Source organism: Anser anser, assembly GCF_964211835.1.
Source record: "Anser anser genome assembly, chromosome: 7".
In the NCBI taxonomy this organism is placed as follows: domain Eukaryota; kingdom Metazoa; phylum Chordata; class Aves; order Anseriformes; family Anatidae; genus Anser; species Anser anser.
The window spans coordinates 10,000,071-10,013,918 of NC_139727.1; the positions used below are offsets into that span (position 1 = coordinate 10,000,071).

Here is a 13,848-nt window from a genome sequence, read left to right on the forward strand (position 1 = left end):
ACCAAGCTTCCATTTCACTCTTTGGGCAGATGATCTTCAGTGTAAGTGTTCCTGCTCTAGCTGCTCTTTAAAAATGCATGCTGAAATCTTATTTTTATTTTTCTGTATTAGCAACTGTGGTTTGTGGTGTGTTTTTTTTAAGACTTTACCTTTGCTTCTTACCCTGCAGGTGGTCTTCCTGACAGACACCCCCTTCCTTTCCACTGTGATGTAGCTGCCTGCGCTGCTTAGAAGGAGCAAGTATCAAACCACCATGAGAGCGCAGACTGGGAGTGCCAAAAGTGGCAATGAAACATCTGACTGCTGCTGGTGGCATGTCAGCAGTAAATAATCCTGTGTGTGTTCTAATGGTCACTGCCAGCTCTGGCAGCGTGAGCTCTGCTACCATCCACGGTGGTGGTTGTGCGGCCATAGGATCAACACAGTGGTCATCCTAGATGATGTGGATGGGTACCCATGTCCTCCATGCATGTGCATTGCTGAAACAGGGACAACAAGGGATTTTACTATAGGTCTAAGAGGTTCACAGCTCTTAATTCTCTTTCAATTAGTAATATTACAATATGTTCCCAAAGTAGTGGTCATGGACAGAATTGAGCAAGACAAATACAGGACAGGTCAGCTCACTTTTAAGTATGATATACAGCTTTCTAAGCAGAAAGTGTATTGGGTACAAAAATACTACTGTGCTTGTTCATATTTTCACAATGCATTTCCTTCTAGACATCTTATTACTATTATCTGTTTTAGTTGATCTAATTTTGTGGTCAAAATGAGCCAGATGGAAAGGGATGTGCTATTCCCTAGCATGTTCTAAACTGCATCAGTCCAGTGTTAGTGTCAGCACAAATAGCTAAAGCTGGAATCATAAACACTTGCTGTATCTAACACAAATGGTACAGCTCAGCCTATTAATGGAGTGGGCACGTATTAACCTCCCACCAACATGGCAGAGTTTCAGAAAGTTTGTGCATATGCTGCCTTGCTGACACTTTAAAATTAAGAGTATATACTTCTCTAGGTTGCTGCAGAAAGAAATGGTGCATTTTTTTTAAATATTGTAGATGTTGATGACTGAAATGTCTGTAAGCAAAGATACTGTTAATATGAATATTGTATTTATCCTCCTTCCTCCCAAAGAATTGGGGGTCCTGAAGACACATGAACAACCTTACAACAAACATTGAAGTGATTTAATTAAGCAACTGCTAAGATACAGAAGGCTAGGAAATGATCTGATTTTGGTCTTTTTTTTAACATCGTTCATACTAAGTGGTTCCATCTTAGATGTGTAAATACCTTTTAAATAAATTATGCTTTTCTCTAAGGAAAGATAAGTCTATCCAGGAGTTTCAGAAAACAGGTATGAGAGGGGCACCAGGAAGCCATAGTAACAACAACTCTTCTGTCACTTTGAATGGGTATTAAACTTTCCTTTAAAGCTCGTGTAATTTCCCTGGGCAGCCTCTTCCATTCATTTCAAATTCTAATCCTGTCCTGCACTGCTGCAAGCAAAGAAAATTACTTCATTTGGTTTCTTCACTGTTAGCATGCGGAGTAGATTGCTCTTTCCTGCTTTGCCTGCAGCTCTGTGAGTGTTTGAAGACTTCTCCAAGTCTCATCTCTGCCCCCTCAGTCTGGGATGCCTCCATCTCCCCAGAGGTGTTGCTCTGGAGCTGTCTCAAGGCTCCCTTTGGTCAAGGAAGACTTCTATGGTGACAGTCTATGTGTATCTTAAGAGCATATTGCCATGGATACCCAACAAAAGTTATTACAAACTACTCTATGTGGAATTCATATTTTCAATTAATGTCTCCTGTGGGAGTTTCAGTTCAGAAATGGTGGTATTCACCCCGTTTTTAATGTGGTCATTGCTGGTCAGCTTGTTCACGCTGATCAATTTGTTAGACATTTAAAATGCTTAAGGGTCTTCACAATCTTAGTATGATAAAATGGAGTTCTGAGAAACAAATATTCATCTCAGGTTACTTAATGTGTACTATAGGTTGAAGAAGACCTAGTAAATGCAAAAAACAAGGTTTTCCTAGCTAAAGTAGCCTTAGGGAAAATCAGGAACAGCAACCATGAAAGACTTACAATTGACTTAGGAATAGTCTAAGCAGGCTTACGGTTCACCAGTGACATGTTATATATTTGAGATGTTACTCAATACATATATGTGCTTCCCTACTGGCAATTGGAAAGAATGACTGCTCATATTGTGACCACACCATGAATGGATATGAACATGCTAGCCTCCTTTGCCTCAGCAGGAAATCAATGAGTCATGCTGCTGAAAATCTTATGTCCAGTTAATGGTCAAAACAACAAAGGTAGTGTGCCCATCTGACACAAACTCTGCTGAAAAACTGAGACAAGCTTTGGGTTACTTATCCCAGCTGACACTGAAGTTTTCAATTTTCTCTGCAGTAGTTAATAGAAAGTTAACAGTTGCTAGTGGATTGTTCGAGGCTTTTAAATATCATCTTTTGGTCTCCACACAGAGCTGAGCACTTGTATGGCCTCAAATAGTTTGAGGTTTTTCAAAGCATGAGCATATCATAGTGTCAGGGATGTTTTTACCCCATTAAATGTGTTAAATTTCTTATCAGATATATACTGCTTTTGCTTCCCATTTTTATGTAGTTTGGTTGTATAGGTCTCTCCTGATTTCCTCTAAACACTTGCAGTAACCAAAAACTGATGAAGATGTTACTTTTTCCCAAGAAATACAAACCAGTGTTAGCTTTGCAGTATATATGGACTTCTCATAGGACTGCGAGGAGACATCATGCAGTGAAATACTGCAGCTCAGGTATAGAAGCAAACAAGTTATGTCTCAGACTGCAGGGGAGTTTTGCAGACAGAGTGATGAAGTTACTAAAACTGCCAGAGATCTACAGCTTTGGTTTGCACAGCTCAAGTTCCTCCCACCCCCATCTCTCCTTTTAGGAAGCTCTCTATCCAGAGGGTAGTGGTTAGTGCCTGCTGGGAAAATTGCACAAGAGGAGCTTGGATATCAAGAGAAGTAAAATCACGGGGGAGAAAAAGGGACATGGGGGGAAAAAGAAGAGAGTAAACATCCATGCAAAAGTTTATACGCAGAAGAAAAAGTAGTCTATTTTCTGCAATAGTGAACTCATTTCAGCAGTTTGGCAGATGATAGTCACAAGTTTTCTTAGAGAATGTAGTAGGAAAGGGGTATTAGGAGTGGTAGTAATGTTATAATTCTTAACTAAACCTTACTGCATTCTATTTCACTTTCAAATTTTCATCTCTTTAAGGGTGATTTGCAATTCAGACTTACTATTCATGCTTAAGTTGTCACTTATGCATATAATTTATATGGTTACTAACAGAAATTGAACTTGGAGACGATGTCATTATTTTTAAGAAAGCCCTGGTAAAAGGGTTTTTTTTTTTTTTACATTCTCAAATACTGTTGACTGGGGTCAGAATTCAAGCTGGAATATCAGGTGTATTAGATAAAATTTTAGAGACAAGCTCTTCTTTGGTGATTACAACGCTGTCAAGATACAGATATCTTGGTCGGTGTTTTTCCTCTGGACTGTCAGCTGAAGAAAACAAAAGGGGTAAACGGACTGCTAGATGTGCTTAAAGTCTTTTACGTACCTGTGCGTAGTTATTTAGAGTCATTAATTAAACAGGGATATGTGAGAATTGGACTAAATTCAAGCACAGTTTATTTCACTTCTATTTAGCTGTTGGTCATCACTCTTCTAAATATGAGTCTCTGCCTTTTGTCCTCATAGTGCTGAGATAAAATCTACAGCATTTTCTTTGGGGAGGGGAGGAATAGGAAATCACATGTACGATTGTTAATTTTTGACATTCTAATATTTAATACTGGCAGGCTTCCACATGAAAGCAAGCTATAGGTTGAAGGGGTGTTTGTTTTTCAGTTTTAAGAAGTTTCTTAATTATCTTGCCAGCCCACCACTAGAATTTGTGCTTGACTGTAGCTTTCTGGTATGACTGCGTTTTCCTGTACCCATTCTTAACTAGGTTTTGCAAATCTACTACACTTGGAAGTACTTGGAAAGGTTTGATGCAATGTGCCCTAACACTGCTACAATTAGCCCAGTGTGTCCAGTTAAGCCAGAGTAAATAGAGCAAAACATTTTAGCTATGAATGATAAGGTGGGTGGGAAATTGGTTGGACTATTGAGCTTGAAGGGCCATGATCAGTGGCAGAAATTATTATACAAGTGGAAAAACAACTTTGATTTTGCTGGCTTAAAAAGAATGACCTGTATCACTCCAAGTGAGAGAATTGCTGTCAGTAGTGTAAGGCAAATGACAGATGAACAGTCTGAGCCTAGCCAGCCCGCGGTGGGGTGCCTGTACTGCCACTAGCTGTTGGTATGGATGTTGGTATAAAGCAGAGTTAAAAAGGATATCCTGAGAGAAGCTACTTAAGACAGCTGAAGGTATTTCATAATAGAGGCAAAGTATAGGGAACATCATATTTAAACTCTTATTTGCAACTGGATTAGCACAGTCTGAGTAATCTGCTGTGTCTAGGACTAAAGCAGACATGTACAAGAAAGGATGAATTGAAATGATACTCAGGTGGCCTCTTAGGCAAAGCTAATTTCATGTGATTTTTTTTTCTGACTAATTCAGAACTGTGGACTTGAACGTGTTTCCCTCTGCCTTCAGTAATGTTTTTACAAAAAATGTATGTTGCAGTGTACTCCACAGAACTAAATCTAGAGGCAGTGAGACAGATCTGTTCAGTCAGTTCTGCATTGCTTTCTAATCACTGCACAAAGTTACACTTATAGGGAAAAACCTTTTAAGGATTAAAGAACTTTGTTCTCTAGAGCTTTCTCCTCTGCACTGTCTCAGGAAATGCAGGATGCTGTTACTGTCCTACATCGTAATGCACTTCCCCAACAAGGTTTTCTGCTAAGCCATTATAAATATTTTGCGGAGCAGTTGACTTCACTGTCTCTTCTTTCCCCTGTGTATGCTTGTGTTTTATGGATTGTGTACAAATATGAGAAAGCATTAATAGGATTCTTCCTTTTTAAATTATATCTAACTTTGAAGACCAGTATTGTCTTTCAAACACTGCAGTAACAAAAATGCTGCTACTGGAGTTCCTGGCTAAACTGTGGCCGGCTGAGTTGGGGTGAAACAGTAAGGTGAGAATTGGGGGTTCTGCCTGCACACCACGCCATTGGAAGTGTACAATTTGGTGGAGTGAGAGCTCACAGCTTGACGAGTTGTCTCAAGGGGTCATAGATATATCTTACTGGCTGAACACAGCTAACCCTAGCGGCTTATGAATCTCTGAATCAGCGTTGTACACCAGTGTGGTGACAAACTTCCCCATTGATTTGCATACCGATAATAAGCGATATGCCTTGCCAGCTATCTCAGTGCAACTGGACTTCAATATACAGAATGATGTTTATTATGTTTACATTAATGGCTTGCTAAAAAAACAACTAAAACTATACTAGTGCCTCTCAGGGCTGATATTTTTCTGACTTTTTTTTGTGAAAACAATGTTGTTTGGTATATATCAACTAAATGGAGAGGAAAAATCATCTGGGGAAACCTTGTCAGACTCTGGCTAGAGGCCAATTTCAAACATTTTATGAGTGCAAATTTGCTGCAGAGAATCAAAGAAACAGGAGGCAGAACATCCAGAAGCATAATAAATTAACCTATCTGAAATTCCATCAGGAGTGTCTGTATAGCAGGGGAAACAAAAAGACCAAGTTTGCTTTCCCTTAAAGCTTTTCTAGAGCATATCTTTCATGATGGGTAGCTGCAACTTCTGTACGTTCACTATGATCTTGAAAGATTCAGGATTTTGAAGGAGGAGAAGATTTTGCTAAACAAAACTAAGATCAGGGTGCTACTTGCACTGACAGTTGTCAGTAAATACTCCACTGGGACACAAATTAAAGCACTACTTAGTGTGAGTGACAAAGCTAGCATTGGAAAGTGGGGAAGAAAAATGATGCTTGTTCTCTGACTATGTAAAAAAAAAAAAAGTGCCAGACAGGGGAAAGGCAGAGTCCTTCCTCTCACAGCAAGCAGGGTGCCTGCACAGCAAATGCCGGGCTTAAAACACTTGCGTTTATAGAGAGAGGCTCTTAGGTTATATATATAATATATTTATGCAAGAAAAATGAATAGCTTGGTAAAAGCTCCCTTTTTTTTTTCCCCTCCTTGTAGCAAATGTGTTTAGCAATAGGCTGATTTTGACTTCTAAAGGAATTTCTGTCAAATAAAACTATCAGGGAATATTACAAGTGAGCAGGTATCAAAGCTGTGTTTGTAGAAATTGGGCTTCAGAGTACTTGAGGAGGGAAGATGTTTAGTTGAGTTTCTTTACGTGTCATTTCATGTTTCTTTTCTTTATGAATCTTCCAGCTGTGGTACTTGCTGTCTGTTTAAAAACAAGAATACTCCAGCAGTTTCTTTTCTAAAGAAGTCTATGGCAGCTGCATTGTACTTACTTTGTTTGCTTTTGTCTCTGGTTGAAAAGAAATGCAGGAAAGTGAAACAAAGCACAGAAATGAATGTCTGTCAAACTGAAAACCTCTTAACATAATAAACTTTATTGACTAGATAATTCTCTTTGATACCCTTGCTTTTCATATTTGTAACTGTTCTCGCTTAAGACTGTTACCTAAATATGAGGAAATTTTGTCTTGATATTGTTAAACTGAAAGAAGCATTACATTTGTGTTGACAATTGGGTTTGAAAGCATGTCAGAAATATTTTGAATGCAGTTAGAAAGCAAATGCATTTCTTTCAAGTGTCTGTAGACTTTAATTTCATGAATATTCAGGATAAGGCTGGGATGGCATCAAGAAATGCATGTTAATTTTCCTCTTCTTGCTTGGCATGTGTATCATGTTGAAGGTAGCCTTTCTGTTTATGACTCTTTGAGGACTTTGGTGTTATCTGTGGATCAAGTACTGACACTATTGCAGACAAGAATGTATTCTTACCTACACATGAACCATCACAATGATAACCTGAGCATTATTTTAAGTACAGGGAGGAAAAGATATGAAATAAATCCATTGCATCTCTTTGGCCTGCTCAGTAGCTCACAATTCAAACATGCACCACATAATCTAAAGAGAATTAAATGTTGTTGCTTGAATTCAAGAGGAGTGATCCACTGAATTCAAATTAATGAGGAACCCTGAAGAGCTTTCAGCTGTCCTCACAGGTGGTCACCATTCTTAATGATAAGTCAAGTGTACAGGTAGGTTGGCAGAGTGTGAGCAGAGAAGTGGATTGCATTTGCAGGAGATGAGGTGTTAATTGACAAAGGTACTTAGTATCTTGTATGGAGATGTTCTGGCTGTGGCTCCAAAACATCTCCATTGTTGTCAGTGAAGTGCTGTTGAGATGATTTCAGGGAAGCCACATTGCCTTTACTTTAAGGCTGGAAGCTATGGAAGCAGGAGCTATGAGCTATTTGCGTTACTCTTCTATATGAAATTTCTCAATGGAACAGCAAGTCACGCTGCTGTCATACCCCTACTGAGGTCTCTTAGGCACCTGCAGTGATGCCAGCAGGATCTGGCCGGGGTTGTGAGTGTGCAGAGGAAGGAGATGGACCTCCTCAGTGCAGGAGCGTCCTGGAAGCACTCCATTACCAAAGCAGAGAGCAGAAGATTTCTCCAGTGATAACTTTTTATACTGAATTAATGTAAGACTTGCACAGAAAAGCTAAAAACCTTCAGTTGTATTCAACAGTTTATGAATTCTTTTTCTTTGGAGGGGGGAAAAAAAAATCTCTGACCCTAAATGTCTGCATGCATCAAATCCTGTTGTACTCTAAAATTTAAGTGAGACTTGCTGAGGTTCAAAGCTGCAGCGGGATGACTCATTCCTCCACCAAGCAGAAATACCACTGTGTATTTCGTGGTGTCAGTACAGTGATGTAGTTGAAGAGGATACATGACAGAGCAGGAGGCAGGATCTATTGCTCACACTTCAAGATGTAAATCAGTCAAAGATAACTTCAGGTAAGAAAGAAACCTCTTCTCTGTGTATTTAATGCCTAGCTATAAATTTATGAGGACTCTAACTCTCTCTCATACAGCAATACTGTCTAATGTGTCTTTCCTATCTACAAGTGGGCATTTATCAGTTTCCTCTGCCCACAGTACACACATTCACCATCTTCATCACAGGCGAGGACTTCCCTGTCCTAAGATTTTTTTTGCAAGCATGGATTCACTTTAAAGGTTTCCAGAGGATGACAGAGCTGTGAAAACAGCTCTACTATATGGTGCCCCAGGCTACCACGGAGCAGTGTTTTTTGGAATCCAAAGTTATAGATTATTTCTTAAGAAAAACAAAATGTTTTTTTTCCTGTCTCCTGACAGGTCATTATCATAGTTAATGTGATGAGGACTAATTTATAGTTAGAGCTGAGTTCAGGTCACTTCACTTCCTATGTAGTGCAACTGCTTTAAAAAAAAAAAATCCTGCTTATTTTTTAGGCTGTGAAGGAATGCTGTTCTGGAGGCCATGTAAACTATATGCAAAAGCTTGCGTGTTTCTTGAAAGGATCTGCTGTTTTAAGAGGGTGAGAAACTTTAGAAACCTCTAATTATAGCAGTGCAAATTACCAGTGCTTTTATATGGTACTGTACTAAAATATATTTTGTATTGGTTCACTTTCAAGGCAAGATAACCTCACAGGAAACTGGGCTTTTACATCAACTAATTTATGATTGATATGGCTCCACTGCAGCCTTGATAAGGAGGAATTCACCCCTCCTGCTTCCAGGCACTCAGTAAAACCTACCGTAGTAAGCAGAGGAAAGGCCAAATATCAGTCATCCTTGATGCCCTGCTGTTGTTCCTGCAGGTAGCTTGTAAAGAATACAAAGGCGATTTAATTTTGGTGTCTTGTAACAACTTTCTAATATGCTATCTGCTTCTGCAATAATTTACTGTTTTAATTCTATTACCGTGTTCAGATACAAAAATCTTGCAGGCTTATTTCTCTTCGCATTTAGTATTTAGTTCTGCCAGGTCTGAAGGAACAGGGCAGGAGAGACACAAAAGTAATTACTGAACTAAAACCCATTGTCTGGCCTGAACTATGTGCCCAGAGGTGGGGAACTGGTGCAGCCACTATTTCTGAGCTCCTGTGCAAGACATGGAGTTAGACTCAAAGCCAAGGCAAGGTTGGTTAAAACTCAGGGGTGGGGGTGATATATGTTTTGCTTTTTTTCTGTGGGATTGGCCTTAACTGTGAAACAGTGAGAAACAGGTTCTCTGGGAAAAACATTGAGTTTCACAAATTCACATCCCTTTAACACCAAAATGCCTGATGTCCACCACAAGCACTAGGTTTGGAGCTTGGAATATTGAGGCGTGATTGTCTACCCACAGGTACAAAGCACCAGCAAATGCAGACCAAAGTGAGTTAAATATTAGGCACCACACATGGTACAAAAAATAACTTCCTACCATGTGTGGAAACTCTTACAGCACAAAGTGAAACAGTGATGTGAACCCTTGGTAGCAGGCTCTGGGAATGGGCTTTACTGTTCTGCAGCTGTAGCTTGGTAAGAAGCAGCGCTGTGGTTCAGGTCCCTCAGGGTGCGATGGGAGCAGGATGGCACTGTGCTAAGGATTAATGTACTGTTTGTTTTCTCAGCATATGGTTTTCTTGTGGACATCTGAGTCCTCATGCTCCTCCCAGTTTATCTGTGGGTGAAGTCGACAAGTGTGCAGTCTGGAGTGATGTGGCTCCTCCTGAAAGGCTTCATCCCTTCTGGGATGCAGCAGGATTTCTGAAAGCTACTGAACATTCCTGCTGTTTATCCACAATCCATAAACTGTGAATTCATGATGGGGTGTTTGCTCACAGCATAGTAGAGCTGTAGGGAGAAAGTCGGTAATGAAAGAACATGCTACTTAGTTCACTGGTACAGCAGATTTAAAAAAAAAAAAAGCTAAGAAAGGATTCAGCTCTGACTGTAGAATTTACTAATTAACATATTGGTTAATCTCCAAATGCCTTGTACCTGACTTAAGTTATTTTTGTCCACCTGCTTCTTGCATGTCTAACTCGCAGAAATAAAAGCAAATTTTAATGAATTGGCAAGCCCTGGCAACATGCTGCTTCTTTGGCTAATGTACCTCTCTTCTAAAAGTGTAAAGATGACGGGGGCAAGGTCTAAGCAAATATGTGGAGTTATTCAGTAACAGGTACTGAAGTTGGGAAAGTCTCTGCTGACTGACCACACAAGATGTTTCCTTTGGAAACTGTTTTTGGAGAAATTCAAAGATAGCATTAAAGATAGCTTATTTGTAACTTTGCAGTAAGGGATTCATGTTCTCTCCAGTAAAAATATCCAAATCCTGCTTAACTCTTTGGTTGATGGAACTTCTGCATGTGCACAGCACTCGCTCATGCGGTCGAGTGGCTTCCCTGTGCTGGAGATGGCCCAAGCACGTCAGAATTTGGGAATTGTTCCCCGTGTCATTGGTTTCCTCTCCAAGAGCACGGGCCCTTCCAACAGGACCAGGTTTTGTTTGTGGATGGACTGGGGAGCACAAAGGTAAAAGTGCTACCAGATCACAGAGCTGCTGAGTATTGTGGTAAGAAACTTAAGGAAGAAAAGATAATGAGATTAGGGTATTTGAAGTCAGGCCTCCTCTCTGAGGCTCTGTGAGAGACAAGGCTCACAAGTGAACATCAAGCAGAGGAGAGCTGTAAGAGCTCCTTCTCCTTCAGGCCTCGGGTTCAGTGGCTCTTCTTGCTGACTTCTGCCCTGCCTGGGCCGGGCTGGGCCCTGCCTGGCAGTGCCTGCGTCCAGCCTCAGGCTGTCAAAGGCTGTTGCGACCTGAGGGGGAATCCAGCACAGCCAGTCAAAAGATTTGTACCAACTGTAGGAAGCACTTGATTATACTGTTAATTAGTCGACTGCTCTGGTTTGGGTCCATTTTGTTTTGGTCCTTCCCTTGTTCAATTCCTGTTGACTATGGGCCTTAGTAGGACCGTGAGCACAAATGTAGGAGACCATAATAAACCTGGGGCTCCACAGCATGTTTTTGCAACGGAAGCAACAATAAATGCTTATTTTCTTTCCAAGTAGCTCATTTGGGCTTATAGCTGTTGGAGAGATCGTGGGTGGGACAGGAAGGGCCCTGTTTCACAACAGGGCAGGGACGGGGTGGCTGGAGGGAGGAGACAGCTGATCAGCTGGGCCACAGCTATGGCACCGGGCCCTGCTGCCTGTTCCCTAATAATTCCTCCTGCGTGTGCACCCCAGGTGCCTTCTCCGCTATGGCATAAACTGTTTATCAAGTTTTTGGAGCTTTCTTTTCAAGTTTATTGCTGTTTAGTCCCTGAGTGTGGGGGTATTGCAGAGGAGCCTGCTGCCTCGGCACAGAGCTCCGTCACCACAGGCTGGTCTGGTAGCAAAGCTCACAGCAGTGGGGAGGCCAAGGGTCACTATATTAGAGCCGAATGTAATAATGCATTTGGTCGGCAGGCTATTGTGATTTCCGTATAAATGCAGAGAATTGCGTTAGACTGGGCATATTTCAGGCATGTGAAATATTAATGGTAAAGTTACTTGTATGTAACAGTGTGTTTTGATTTAGCTATTTAACACATGGAATTCTTGCTATACCAATGTTGGAACAGAAATGATTTTCATTGTAACTAATGACTCAATAATACTTGTACAGGTCCTTGGATTTACATACTGGCAAGCTAGATCTTCTGACCCTGAGTTCATAACACATCAGATTTTTAAAATGTCCTCTATTGCAAGCTACTATGAATCTGCTTTAAGGTATAAAGGGTCTAACTTTTCTAATATATCCTCGGATTGGCCCACAGTTATACATTATGCCACTAAAATGACCTCTAACAAAAGTGATTTTGTTGGTGAGAATGTGCTGTCTGAGCCTGCTTTTTTTTTCAGTTTCTGAACTCCTTTTGCTCCTGGTGATCGCACAGACACCATCCAGGCTTTAGTTCTGGCAAGCTTTATCATAAAGATGATAAACTTCTGCTTTTCTTTTAAAAATTCTTACATTTGGTCATGTGTTATTAATGAGTATGGAGTGATGTCCTGGAAGATGGCATATTTACTATCTTACCATGTTCTTATTTCTTATAAGTGAGAAAGGAGTGTAGATCACTGGTTGCTGTGCACAGACATATGAACTACAACTCAGAAGGAAAACTCACGAGCTGTTGTGACTGCTCCTTCACAAGAGCATGGCTGCGATGGCAGGAGGCACTCAGGCCTCCACTGACCCCTTCAGAGGAGGTGCAAGACCATGCACAGCACATGCCATGGGCAGTGCTCCTGTTGCAGCTGTGCATACTTATCACCAGCTGTTTTCTTAGTACAAATATAACTTGCAGGGAAAATGCACAGGAAGGCTTGCTTGTCAAGATGTGTGTCATCTGGTGTGTAAAGCAGTACCTTTCCCAGCTGACCATGTTGGCAGGACAGGGCTGCAAAGGCAGTGCTCAGCCTTAAATGATTTCCCACTACTGGTTCTTATCTCATATTAGTGTCTTCTATTATCCTGTGTTTCTCCTCTGTATCAGAAGCAGCTGACTTTCCATAGATAGCACTGATGTGGGTAATGCATCTGCAGATGGGAGGTGCCTATGCTCTGAATGTCAAGCAGTCATTCCCCCTCCAGTGGAATGAAAGATGCAGCTTCATTGGGATGCTGTTTTGTGCGCTTGTCCCTATGCAGAAGAGCTGTCAAGGCAAGATTTATAGCTAGTGGGAAGCTTGCAGAAAATAAGCAAATCTCACCCTACCCTCTCTTTCCAGAGCATAAAGACTTCCAGGATATGTTCACTTGAGGAATATCAGCAAACAGTTTCCGAAATGAAATATGCTCCCAAGGCTCCAGAGCTGTGGAATTGAGCTTTCTGCCAGCTTCCCTGCTTTTCAAACTTACTTTTAATTTCATCAGTCCTGGTTCAGTTTATAGTTTTCTTTAAGCCAAAAGTCATATACACAGCATACCATTTTTTCTTATCGCTAAAATTCTTTCCCTACTAGCTTTTTCCAAGAAGACACTGCTGCTGTTGTGACTGCTAAATACACAGAATAGCCGTAGAGTTCAAATATGACTCATGGTATGTTAACCTACTGATACAGTGAGCCTAAAAGTGAAGGAAAGAAAGATGATAGTTTTAATAGTGTTTTCAAATCGTTTGAAGTTGAATAATGCAAGCAACACACAGTTATAAATACATTAAAACTGGTTTTAATCAGAAAGCTACCTGCAACAAGGGAATCCAAACTTTTTAACAAACTTTTGCCATCACCTTTTCTGCTTCCTTCTGCCCAACTCTTTATTACTGAATTTGCAGTAGTTGGGATATCTATAATGGTTTAACAACCTTGATGGTTTCTAATTTAAACGGAAATTCAGCTTGTGCTATAGGAAAATGTTTTTCTCTTATGAGACTTACAAAATTTTTTTAAGAATATGAAAGCACTTCATTTTCTTGTAAAGAACATAAAGGGAGATACAGAATGGTGAAAAGGACACACTGAATTCCCAGTGCAAGTCCTGCTAGCATTAGCACCTGCCTTTATCACAGTATCGCTGTTGCAGACAATGAGATCCTGCCTCTAAGCAGTGAAAGGAGTTTTTGTTAGTTTTCAGTGTATGGATTCTTTTATTAAAAAAAAAAAATTCTGCACATGTAAAAATATCATATAGTGTGCCTATTCCTCTGCTCATTACCTGTATATGATTTTTGTAGCTGCCAGCCTCTTGTCTGCTGGATTTTTTTCCTAGGGATGTTTCAATGGCTCTTTTCATTTGCAGTG

At 40.5% G+C, this 13,848-nt stretch overlaps 1 protein-coding gene across 13 annotated transcripts in view; it reads left to right on the plus strand.

Moving 5' to 3' along the window:
- LOC310902950 (uncharacterized protein) overlaps positions 1 to 13,848 on the plus strand; it is a 327,410-nt gene that overhangs the window by 6,868 nt on the left and 306,694 nt on the right. Inside the window, exon 2 of one of the 13 annotated variants that reach the window (XR_014587147.1) lies at positions 170 to 6,615. The exons of 11 other annotated variants lie outside the window; for them this stretch is intronic. The gene's annotated coding sequence lies outside the window, so the exon portion shown is untranslated. Of the gene's footprint in view, positions 1 to 169; positions 6,616 to 7,736; positions 8,032 to 13,848 lie in introns of those variants that run through there. One more of the 13 variants, XR_014587153.1, reaches the window with a different exon arrangement.